Raw genomic sequence first — 11,927 nt, 5'->3', positions numbered from 1 at the left:
CCCAGAAGCAACACTGCTAGGGAGGCTGACACAGGAAAAGTGAACAAAACAGAGACAGGATGGGAAAAACTCACCTGTCAGGCAGGACCCCCTCAGAATGCCATCTTAGCCAGTGCAACAAATTTCACTTTCATTGCCCCATTGGTGTTTTCATACGATTTGCTTACAATTGGCCATAATCACGCTAGGAGAAGGGTGCCACAGTAACAGGACACTGACCATGACAACTTGGGTCCAAATGCGACAGTCCAGTCAATTGAGCTACATGGAGGAAATTCATCCACCCTGAAGTGGGCATCCTTGGACACATCTCTAGTTATCATTGTCTACCCTAAAAGAAAAGATTATAAGAGGGAACAAATGATCTCTCAACACCAAAATCTTCCTAGCTCCTCTGTTTGTAAGGATAGGGACAGAGACAAGACCTGAGACTTCACTGGTATAGAGAATTCTCAGGTAAAGAAACTCCTCCAACCTATGGAGATGAGCATCTTCCATGCAACCTATAGTGTTAGAGCTTCTGGGAGTCCTAAGAGGCCGTGTGGCTCACCCAAGATCACAGAGACAGTACATCAGAGGCAGGACTTGAATGCGGGTCTTCCCTGCTTTCAGCCTGGCTCTCTAGTCACTATATCATGCTGCCTTTCTATAATAGCAAATTTGAGAGAGAGACAGAGTGATATTTATATAGATAAATGTGCATATGTAACATATGCATGTAGCATATGTGTACATGTGATGTATCTATATGTACATAGCTGTCACGTGCATGTGTACACATATAACATCCATACGTATACATCTATGTACACACTGTGTATATATTTATGAGAGATATTTAGATAGATACATGCATATATGCATGTAATGTGTATACATGTGTGCTGGTGGTTCATGTGTAACAGGCATATATATCATATAATTATATTTCATGTGTCATGTGTGTACAACATGGTATCTCATAAGTATATACATTTATGTGTACATCATGTATGCATATAACATGTGCATACATATACACCTATATACATGTGTATATATACACATACATATGCGTGTAGGAGAGAGAAAGAGAGAGGCATTGTGAGCTTACTTCCAAAATGAGAGAGAGGCATTGTGATCCTATTTCCAGAATGAATTATTGAAGTGACCCTTCAAAGCTTACAAAGTCATAAGTTAGTGTATATGTGTGTATGTGTGTGCATGTGCATGTGCATGTGCATGACACCAGGAATACATACACACATATATACATACACATACATATACATATATATGTATATGTGTACACATATGTATGTTTTCATACCAGGAAGTTTGGAAAGACATCTATGAAGCAGACTCAGCAGAACTAAAACTAGAGTATATGTTCTCACTATAACGATATAAATAATTTTTTAAGGAAAGAAAACCAGGCCCAGGGATCTGGCAATTCAGATAGAACAGGAAAGGAGACAGAATGTAAGCAATGTTTGTGCTTTGTTAATTCACTTATCTACCCTTTTTTAACATGCTAAGAGTTTTATATAAGACTTTGCTCCTTATTTTGTGTATTTGATTTTTATAAAATTGAGAGGTGGAAGAAGACCACGAGCCTTCTGAGGGCAATAAATAGGAGGAATACTTGGGGAAGTGGCAAGTGCACCAGATTTGGAGGCAAATGACATGAGATCAGATTCCTGATCTGCTACTTGCTAGTTGTGTGACCCCAAGTAAATTATTTCATCTCTCTGGGCCTCAGTTTCCTTATTTGTAAGGAAAAGAATTATTCTCAATTACTGCTGTCAGGTCCCCTGCAGTTCTAAGTCTATAATCTGAACTTATAAAAATGAAATGTTCCAATACTTCAAAAAACGTGTGTAATTTCTTTAGCATGGATGCTTCCTCCACTGATACAGGTTCTAGCTCCTCAGCCCTAAGCACAGTTTCATGAGTTGTTGTGGCCAAATGTTCATACCCTGGTAGTAAGTCCTCTAACGGTGGAGCTTCTCCTATTTCTTTAAAAGATTGTCTTGCTCAGTATGAAAGCACAATGTCTAATAATGAGCTCATTCCCTCTCTAATCAAGCATTTTGACCTGTTGTCTTTCCTAATGACCCTCCTTAGGCAACCTGGTGGCTCCCTACTTCCCATGCCAGATTGAACCCTTACACACCTGATTGTCTTAGCCCACTATGGCCGAGAACCCCTGAGCTAAAGAGATCCACTAACCTCAGCTTCCCTAATGGCTAAGATTACAGTCATGTATCACCATGCCCACTCAACAAGTTTCTCCATCTTTAATTAGGCTTGATAGTAGACATGTGGCCTCTAACACAGTGCCTAGAACTTAGCAGGTATTTAATAAATGCCCAATTATTAATTAACACTCAAAACTTTTCCAGTTGGACAGAATCTGCCTGAGCTTTCGCTCTGATGGCATAGCCCAGGAGAGGCCAGGATCACCTCCACCTCACGATGAGACAGGACAGAAAAAAATTAAATAATATGAACATGTAAATTAGTACAGGTAGGTCCCTCTGGCACTAATTTTTAGAAAAATAATATACACATATTTATATGTATGCATATACATACATCTTATATTATGTTATACACATATAATTATTCTTTATAAAGTTTTAATTAAAGAACATGTAGCATTGGAGTACTGTAGGATTCCAGAAAAGCCATCTTGGTTTTAAGGATTCTCTATGGGTCACCATCACCCACTTAGAATTATAGCTCACAAGTTCCCCACTGTTGTGATTATTTTTATCATTAAACCAGGGAACAAAACAGAACACTTAAAATAGCAAATACAGTGAAAAGAAAAGAGTGTGCCATGAGGGTATCACCCTCCCATAATGCCCTCTCTCCTACCAATAAGGGAGAGCACACATATAGAAAACACATCTGACCACAGAATTTGAATGAAAAGTACACACATAAGTGACATATCCAGAGCTCTCACTTCCAAAGCTGAAGGGCTACCAGTGTCCTGGTGATGTCATTGTGCTTTTCCCTTTGGATATATGTTAGGTGGCTCTATTTGGTACATTGTTTCTGCTGGGCATTACCACAGATCTTATAATTACCAAGTTTCTCTCTTCTAATATCTCTGGGCTTCAGCTTTCCAGGAACATCTGCCAGGCTCTTGGCTCCCATATGCTGAGGTGTGGTGACTAAAAAGCCTCTCTCTGAAAGAGGGAGGTTAACAGTTCTTTAAATTCTAGTCAAAGCTGTAAGTAATCACATAATAAAGAGACTGATCAATAATGACTTGGTCCTTATAGCATGGACAGTATTCACCGTCTACTGTCAAAGAGCTGTCGTGAGCCTACTTCCAGAATGAATGATGGAGGTGAAGTTGTGAGTTGGTCCATTCTGTCTCTGACACTCATTTAAAGATGAAATGGATCAAATTGTTACCTTATGAGGTGAGAAAAGCCATCAAAGATTCCCTCAACAACCAATCCCAATACTCTTTTATCTAAGATCAGGAAAGAATAAACATAATAAAGACAAAAAAAAAACGGAGGTTCCATAAATTCATGAATACATGGCAGCCAGGTAGGGGAGAAGCTTCCCCACCCAGAAGCTTATAGCAGACATTCTTCCTCCTTAAAAACCAACAGAGACAGACAAACAGAGAGAGAGAAAGAGAAACAGAAATAGGCTGAGATAGAAACAGAAACAGAGAGAGGCAGAAAAAGAGAGACAGAGAGATTGTCCTTTGGAACCTTTTATCTGCATACTCAGTTCTAACTCAGTAACCAACTAAAAAGCATCCTATCACCACGCAGTAAGCTAACAGGAAACCACAAGCATATGCCAACACCTGCTCTGAAGTAGGGAGGGGAAGGGCCCTTTCCTCATTCATTTCTGGAAGCAGGCTCACCAAACCATACTGTAGAATCCCTAAGCACTGGGCTCTCACTAGCCAGTTCCCACATTACATTCATATCTAGCTAAGGATAACCAATATCATCTAGCCAGAGTTTCCCCCAGGAATAAAATATATTAGAATTAAACCTAATCTTATGACTGCCTGCGTCTGGTACTGATTTGAAGCCTGTGGCCCCAGACAGATATCTGACTTAAGCTTTAAAAATTCCTTGTAACTCCCATTTATTCCCTGCAGGATCCTCCACACCCTCCCCCCAAAGTCCACTTCAAGTGCTCTGCCCGAAGAAACTTCACAGGATGGTTAGCCTTTACAGCCTTTGATTGACATGAAAATGAAGCTGATGAAAAAATAAAAACTAATAACGCAATGCCACCCTTCAAGCCCCACATTCCTACCTTTATTATAGATAGATATCATATATTATGCATATTTATTATGTATTATGCTTTATATAGAGATGTATCTATTATATATACATATATATACATATATATATATGTATATATATATATATATATATATACACATCAATAATAACAACAACAATGGAAATAATAACTAGTTAGGGCATAGTATTCTGGTGGATGTAAAATTTCACAGTCTCCCTACCAATATTTCCCCAAAAAAGACTCTTCTCCCTGCAAAGGATTCTGAGAATGCTCCTGTCCTACCATCCATGTCCTGTCTACCCCTGTGTTCCCACATGCAGAATCACATTCAGAACCACTGTCCTTTCCTTATCCTGTGTCTTTTTCTCTTACCCTCCCCACACACATCCAGATTTTTGCAAAGATTATTAGAGGGATGTCCCCCATCTTTTCCCCTTGCCCTCTGGGACACAGACTTTGGCCAGCAGAATAGTCTCCCAGGACAGAACAGAGAGTACTTTCACTCAAGACCACAAGGACAGTGTCATCCTGACGGTCTCCATCAACACTGAGGGAGACAGTGCTCCTGTCTGGGAGAAGGGCTGAATCTGCAATGGCCCTAAACCCAACCATGTCCTTCCTTGTCCTCGCAGTGGGTCAGAGACAGAGACAGAGAGGGAGGGGAACCTCAGGACCCTTTCCACTAGGATCAGAAAAAGAAGTGTAAGGCTGGCCACCTGGGTTGGGGTGGGGGAGAGGAGATAACCTCTGCTCTCAACTCTGCTGAGGTCTGCTGAGGCACAGCGCTCAGACCTAGGGCCCCTTGCTTAGCATCACAGCCAAACCTTCACACCGACCTTGGAGAGCGCACTGATTAAGTCTTTTGTGAAGGGGACAATCACTGGATTTCAGAGCTGGGAAGGACCTCCGGGGCCATGAGTCCAACCCGTGCCTGGACAAGAATCTCCTCTGCACCACAACAATAAGGAACCCACAGCCTCCCCGGGCAGCCCATTCTATCTTTGAAAAATTCTCTCCGTTAGAAAATGTTCTCCTGCCATCGCCACTAAAAGTGCCTCTCATTAACTTCCACCCACTTCTCCTAGTTCTGTTTTCTGAGGCCAGGCAGGAGCAAGCCTAATCTTTCTCCCACATTGATAGCCCTTTGAATTCCATAAGACAGTTATTATCGTTATTATTAATAATAATAGCTAGCATTTATACAGCACCTTAAGGTTTCCAGAACACTTTACAAATATCTCATTTTATCCTCACAACAACCATGCAAAGGAGGTGTTATTATTATACCCATTTTACAGATGAAGAAACTGAGGCTGAGAGCAGTTAAATGACTTGCCCAGGGTCACACACACAGCTACTAAGTGTGTGAGACAGGATTTGAACCCAGGTCTTCCCACCTATAGGTCATGAGCCACCTAAGTAGCCTACTTGACTCCTAAGTCTTTTCTTCTCCAGATTTAAAATCCCCAGTTCCTTCAAATGATTTTCATATGGCATCTTGATAAGGTCCTTCTCCATCCTATTTGGACACTCTCCAGCTAATCAATGTCTTCCCTAAAATGCAGCATCCAGAACTGGACACTATAGATTCTAAATCTCGATCGCTTTCTGCTTGAGCCTCTTTGCTTCCTTAGTCCTTCCTACAATATCTCTCTTACTCAAGCATAAGATTGCATTAGTCTCTTTTTGCTGGCATGACCCTTGCTGATTCATATTGAGCTTGCAGTCCATTGGGACCCTCAGATCTTTTTCAGATGAACTGCTTTCTATCCATGCCTTCCCTGTCTTATGCTACTTTTTGCAAAGTAGATCATCATTTAGTACACTCCACATACTTCCAACCCAGCAAGGTGACTGATTGTTTTGTACCTCAGATAGAGAAAAAAAATAAGATGTAATTTCAGCCAATAGCATAAGAGTTTTAGATTAGCCTATCAAGGGAACAAGGCAGGGAGAAGCCTGGAATGAGATTTAAAACATCTGGGTTATTGACTCAGCTCTGATACTATCTAGCAGCATGACCTTGAATAAGTAATTTCCTTCTCTAGACCTCCGTTTCTTACTCTGTGATAATAATAATAATAGTTGATATTTAAATATTATCCCATTTGATCTTCACAATAGTCTATAAGAGGAAACTGTTTTGGAGAGATTAATATGTCCACAGTCACATAGCTGATAAGTACTGGACTCCCAGGCATGTCCTAATTCCAAGTCCAGAGTTCTTTCCATTGTACCAATGTAGACTTTAAAAATTGTTCTGACTTTATAAAGTGATGGGGTCAGAATGGACCTGCTTTAAGGTCCCTTCCAACTCTGACTTCTATGAAATTCCTAATCTTGGAATGAGAGCTATCTTGGTGCCTCTAGGCATCTGGTCCTTAAAAACTGAGAATTTCTCATGAGAATGGAAGGATCTCCGTACGGTTTGCCTGGAATCAGGAGGCTGCATTCAATAGACTCTCAGAGTCCCTCTGGTTAAGAGTGTGGTGTTCTTGAGCTGGGGCAAGGGGGCGATATTTCTCCAAAGGAAGAGTAAGGCCTCAGGTGCTACTCTCTGGTCCCTCTTATATGTTCTAATTCCTCTAAAATGTGGAGAAAGGTGACAGCATCCATCCTCAAAATATTAATTGGGCTGTGGCCAAGTGGAAAATGGGCCATTTCTCTGCTTCTATGTGACCACAGCCGACAGCCTTGCGGACTTCAGGGGCCCTCGCTCCTCATTAAAATCTCCCCGACATTCCTGACGGGGCATGAGCAGCACTCATTAGGAGAGGTGTCAGTCTACGGCTCCCTTAGGTCCAAGGACATCACTGATTACTCTTCTTTTTCACCCACTGGGTAAGAAAAGACAGTTGCAAAGCTGGCTTTTAGCTACAGAAAAAGAGAAGGAGAGAGAGAGAGAGAGAGAGAGAGAGAGAGAGAGAGAGAGAGAGAGAGAGAGAGAAAGTTCATCTCTGCGAGGCAGGGCATTAGGAGGAGGCAGCCAGCACTCCTAGGACAGGGGAAGGAAAGCAGATTGTCTAGAATCGGGAGTGGAGAACCTATGGCTTCAAGGCCACCTGTGGCCCTCTAGGTCAAGTTCGGCCCTTTGACTGAATTCAAACTTCACAGAACAAATCCTTTTGACTGAATCCAAACTTCACAGAACAAATCTTTTTACTAAAGGGATTTGTTCTGTGAAGCTTGGTTTCAGTCAAGGGGCTACTCTTGAAGACCTAGATGGCCACATATGGGCTGGAAGCCACAGGTTTCCCACCCCTGGCTTAGATCTAGATCCCATCCCAAGATAACCCTTCAGGGAAGACCCAACTGAAGCAGCCAGCCTAGTCCAGGTTAGATTCAAAGTGTTATATGCTCAAGGGACATTTAGAAGGGGATTCAGACAAGAAGGGCAGTGTCGATAATAGTATGACAAATTTAAAAATACTTTTTTTTAAAAGAGGAACAAGGATGACAAAAAGGAGAGAGAGATGACTTCAGAATGAGGAAGACCCAGGTTCTAGCTCTGCCTCTGACATGAACTGGTCATCAGTACCCTGGGTGAGTCATTTTAACCTCTTATTGCCCTAGGCAACAATTTAAGGCTATAAGTTTTAGAGAAAGGTGCTTACCTGAATTGTTAATGGGAGTTTTTTCATGGGGGGGGTTCCTAGACCAATGAAATCGGAGCTCCAGTCCCTAAGCCAACTCCTTTTAAAAAAATTATTTAATAGAAGGAAAAGGGGTCCTAAGAGATGAGTAAAGCAGGCCACCATGTCTTTGTCAAAGGCAAAAAACCTTCTCCAAAGCCTTCTTGTGATCCTCTGAAGTTCCATCCAACGAAAATTGATCCAAAACTTTGGGGAATTTATTTGTATGCCATTTCTTGGGCTACCATGGAAGGCAATGTGGTACCTACTAGATAGGGAACTGAGCTAGAACTTAGGAGATCAAAGCTGGAGTCATAACTCTTGACATGACCCCACTTGAGTCACTTCCCCATTCTGAAACTTGGTTTCCTCATTTGTAAAGTAAGAGGATTGGACTAAACTGGATTGATCTAATGAGATATTTGAGATACTGCATTTTGCAAGCTTCAAAGCATGATACAAAATAATGAGCTCTCATTATTCCAATCCAATAAGCATTTATTACATGCGTATTATGTGCAAGGCACTCAGGAGATGATGATAAAATGAACAAAATAATGGTCCTTGCCCTTGGGGAGTTTACACTCTACTGTGTGGATTTGACATGTAAACAGATAAGTCAATCCACAAGCATTTATTTAGATATGATGATTTGGGCAAGGAGAAAGGACTATCAAGTGGAGAAATTAGGAAAGGTGTTCTTTAGGAGATGATCCAGGAGAGGAGTCTTAAGGAAGTGCAGAACTCCAAGAGGCAGAAACAGGGAAGAAAGCACCTTCCAAAGTCAGGCTCAGAACAGTGGAAAGAATACAGGCTTGGAGTCAGAGTATCTGAATTCAAATCCTTCCTCTCATGCTTATGCCCTTGTGGCCTTGGGCAAATCTCTCAAGTTCTCTAGGACTCAGTTTCCTCATATGTAAAATGAAAAGGTTGGACTAGATGACTTCTGAGTTGCCTCCTAGATCTAATATCTTATAAAGAAATTCTCATCAGAGGACCTGAGTTTGAATCTCTCTCTGCAGTGTGACCTTGGAGAAATCACTTTTTGAGGGGCTACTGTTTCTTCCTCTGTTAAATAAGGAGATTGGATAAGGTGACCTCTGACCTTCCTCCCAGCTCTAGAGCCATGTGTGGGTTTGAAAGTTGATACTCTAACTACACTATATGGAAATACTTGGGAATATGACTATGAGGCACCTTCCCTCAGTCCCTTATCTACCTTAAAGATAGTCTGAAACAGCCTGGACAATAAAAGATCACCTGGCATCAGTAGCTCACCCAGGTCTTCTGGAACCCAGGTCTTCTGACTCATAAACCAGTGTGGTTTCTGCTGTTCCCTGTTAATGGTGAGAATCTAGTAGAGATGCTAAGTACAAAAATCACAAACTAACAGGAAAAGACCTCAGAGAGCACGGATTCCAACCTGTAGTTAATCAGCATACCCCTCTACAACAACGCCAGCAAGTGGCCATGGGCCCTCAGCTTCAAGGTCCCTAGTGGCCTCCCCAGGTGGCCACTCTCTCCCAAGGCAGCCCATTCTCCTCCTAGGGAGCTCTAAAAGCCAAGGATCTACCTCTTCCACCTGTTTTTCCTAGCTGTATCTTCTGGGGCCAAAAAGAACAAATTCAATCACTCTCCCACATGTCAACCTTCAAACACTTGAAGGAAGTCAACCTAGTTCCCTCCTCCTCCTCCCCTATTTTCTTCCCCAAGTCTTCTCTTCTCCAGACTTAACAACATCCCCACCCAATTCCTGCAACTTTTCTTCATACAGCCCAGGCTCCAGTGCTCTCAGAATCCTGATTGTTCCTCTTAAAATGGGGTGTCTAGAATTGAGTACAATATTCCAGACAGTGTCTGACCATGCAGAGGAGTTTCACCTCCATAGTCCCAGCAATTGTGTAGGTGCTGTTTGTTGGTTTGTTTATTTGAAGTTGAAAGAATATATCTGTGGCTCTCAGAACCTCCTACTCCAAGCAGCCACAAGCCTGTGTTTCTGATGAGAAAAGACAAGTCCCCTCTTTCCTTTTACACTTTTTTCAGGGATTTTGACAGGTGGTGGAGGAGAATTCTCCAAGTTTATTGCGGCCTCTCTGCGCCTAATAAAGTGTCAATTAAGATTGATTGTACTGCAGAGGGCTCTTGGGAACCTGGTGGTTTATGCTAATTTTAAAAAGCCTATTTCATGTGCCTTTAGTTTGAATCATTTCATTAGGTTTATTAAGAACCCAATTGATACATTTCTTGTTGACTCCAGATATTCCTGGGGTGATTAATTCTGAACAATGAAGTTAATTAATTCTCAGACTTTGGAACACTTATTCCTTCGAGCTGGGGCTTAAGGATCCCATTTCCAGTCATGGGAACCTCCTAAAGAGTGATTTTTTCTGTTTATAGGAAAGAAATGTGGGGGGGGACCCTCTTCCCAAGAAAAGAGTTGATGGCCATGCCCCTCCCTAGAAAGTGTTTCTGTGCAGCACAAATACGTTCTTGGTAGAACTGTGAATTGGTCCAGCCATTCAGGGAAGCAATTTGAAGTTGTACAAGAAAAGTCTCTAACATATTCATACCCTTTGACTCAGAAATCCCACCCTTGGATATATGCCACAAAGAGAGAAAAGACAGGGAAAAAAGTCCTTTGTATGCCAAAATATTCATGGCAGTGCTTTTCATGGTAACAAAAGAAAAAATGGAAAAAAAAAGGGTGCTCAGCAATTGGGAAATGATTGAACAAATTATGGTATGTGAATGTAATGGAATATCACTAAACTATAAGAAACCACAAATATGAGGAATTCTAAGAAACGAGGGAAGATTGGTATAAACTGATGAAGTATGGAGCAAAGAAAGGAAAAACAATATATACAATGATTGCAACAATGTAAAAGAAATGAGAACCCAGAAAGGCATCCACAATCTAACTATAATGAGCAATCTTGGTCTCAGAGGAAAAATGATGAAATATGTTCTCTTTGTGAAGAATCAGGGAACTATAGATGCAGAATGTTAAATACACTGACAGGTACTCTCGCTAATTTGGTTGGTTTTACTTTACTGTTTTTTTTTCTGTATTACCAAGGAGGATTCAATGGTGCTTTGGTATAGGAATGTAACAGAAATAAAAAGTCATCAATGAAACACAAAAAAAAAAGGATTCAGAAAGAAAGAAAAAGAGGAAGGGAGGGAAAGAAGAAAAGGAGGAAGAGAGAAAGAAAAAGAAACAAAGAACCTCTGTGAACAGTGTCACTCTCTAATTAAAGATCTTCATGTGAAAGATGTGACTAATGCAAGGTTAACTGAGGGCAGGAGTTAAAGACCTGTGCCACATAGCCGTACGTGACAGCTTCAACAGCCAGCAGCCATGAGATGGAGACAAAAACAGGCAGTGGGTCCATTTGTGCTATTCCTGAAGGAGGAGATCCATTATTAGATCAGAGCAAGGAGGATGAGCAAAACCAAAACCGAGCTGAAATCAGATGAGATGCCAAAAAGATCTGGTCAAACTAAATAGAAGAGCTAGGCTAGAATGTAGAATTTGGAAATCAATCCACAAGCATTTATTAAATGCCTACTATCAGATGAGATCATAATACTCTCCAGAGAGATAGTGGGGGTAATGGATAGTGTCGGACCTGGAGTCAGAAAGGCCAGGGTCTGAATCCTGCTTCAGGTACTGACTGCATGACTCTGGGCAAGTCACTTAAATTTCTGTTTGCCTCAGTTTCCTCATGAGTAAAATGAGGGCTTTCTACTCAATGACACCTAGGGTCCCTTTCAGCTCTTAATCTCCAAATGATTTATAAGGAACTTACATTCTTAAAGATTACCCAGTTCAGGTGAAATTTGATTAGTAACAGTGAAGACAAGGTATCTGGCAACCAAGTCTTTCCTAACCCTTCTTAATGCCTTCCCTCCATTGATTATTTCCAATTTATCCTGTTTGTTGCTTGTTTGCACGTGGTTGTTTGCATGTTGCCTTCCCCGTTAGAATGTGAGCTCCTCGGAGGCAGGGTCTTT

This window comes from Phascolarctos cinereus, unplaced genomic scaffold (genome assembly GCF_003287225.1).
Source record: "Phascolarctos cinereus isolate Bilbo 61053 unplaced genomic scaffold, phaCin_HiC Scaffold_726;HRSCAF=1367, whole genome shotgun sequence".
Classification (NCBI taxonomy): Eukaryota; Metazoa; Chordata; class Mammalia; order Diprotodontia; family Phascolarctidae; genus Phascolarctos; species Phascolarctos cinereus.
This window is presented reverse-complemented; position numbering follows the sequence as displayed.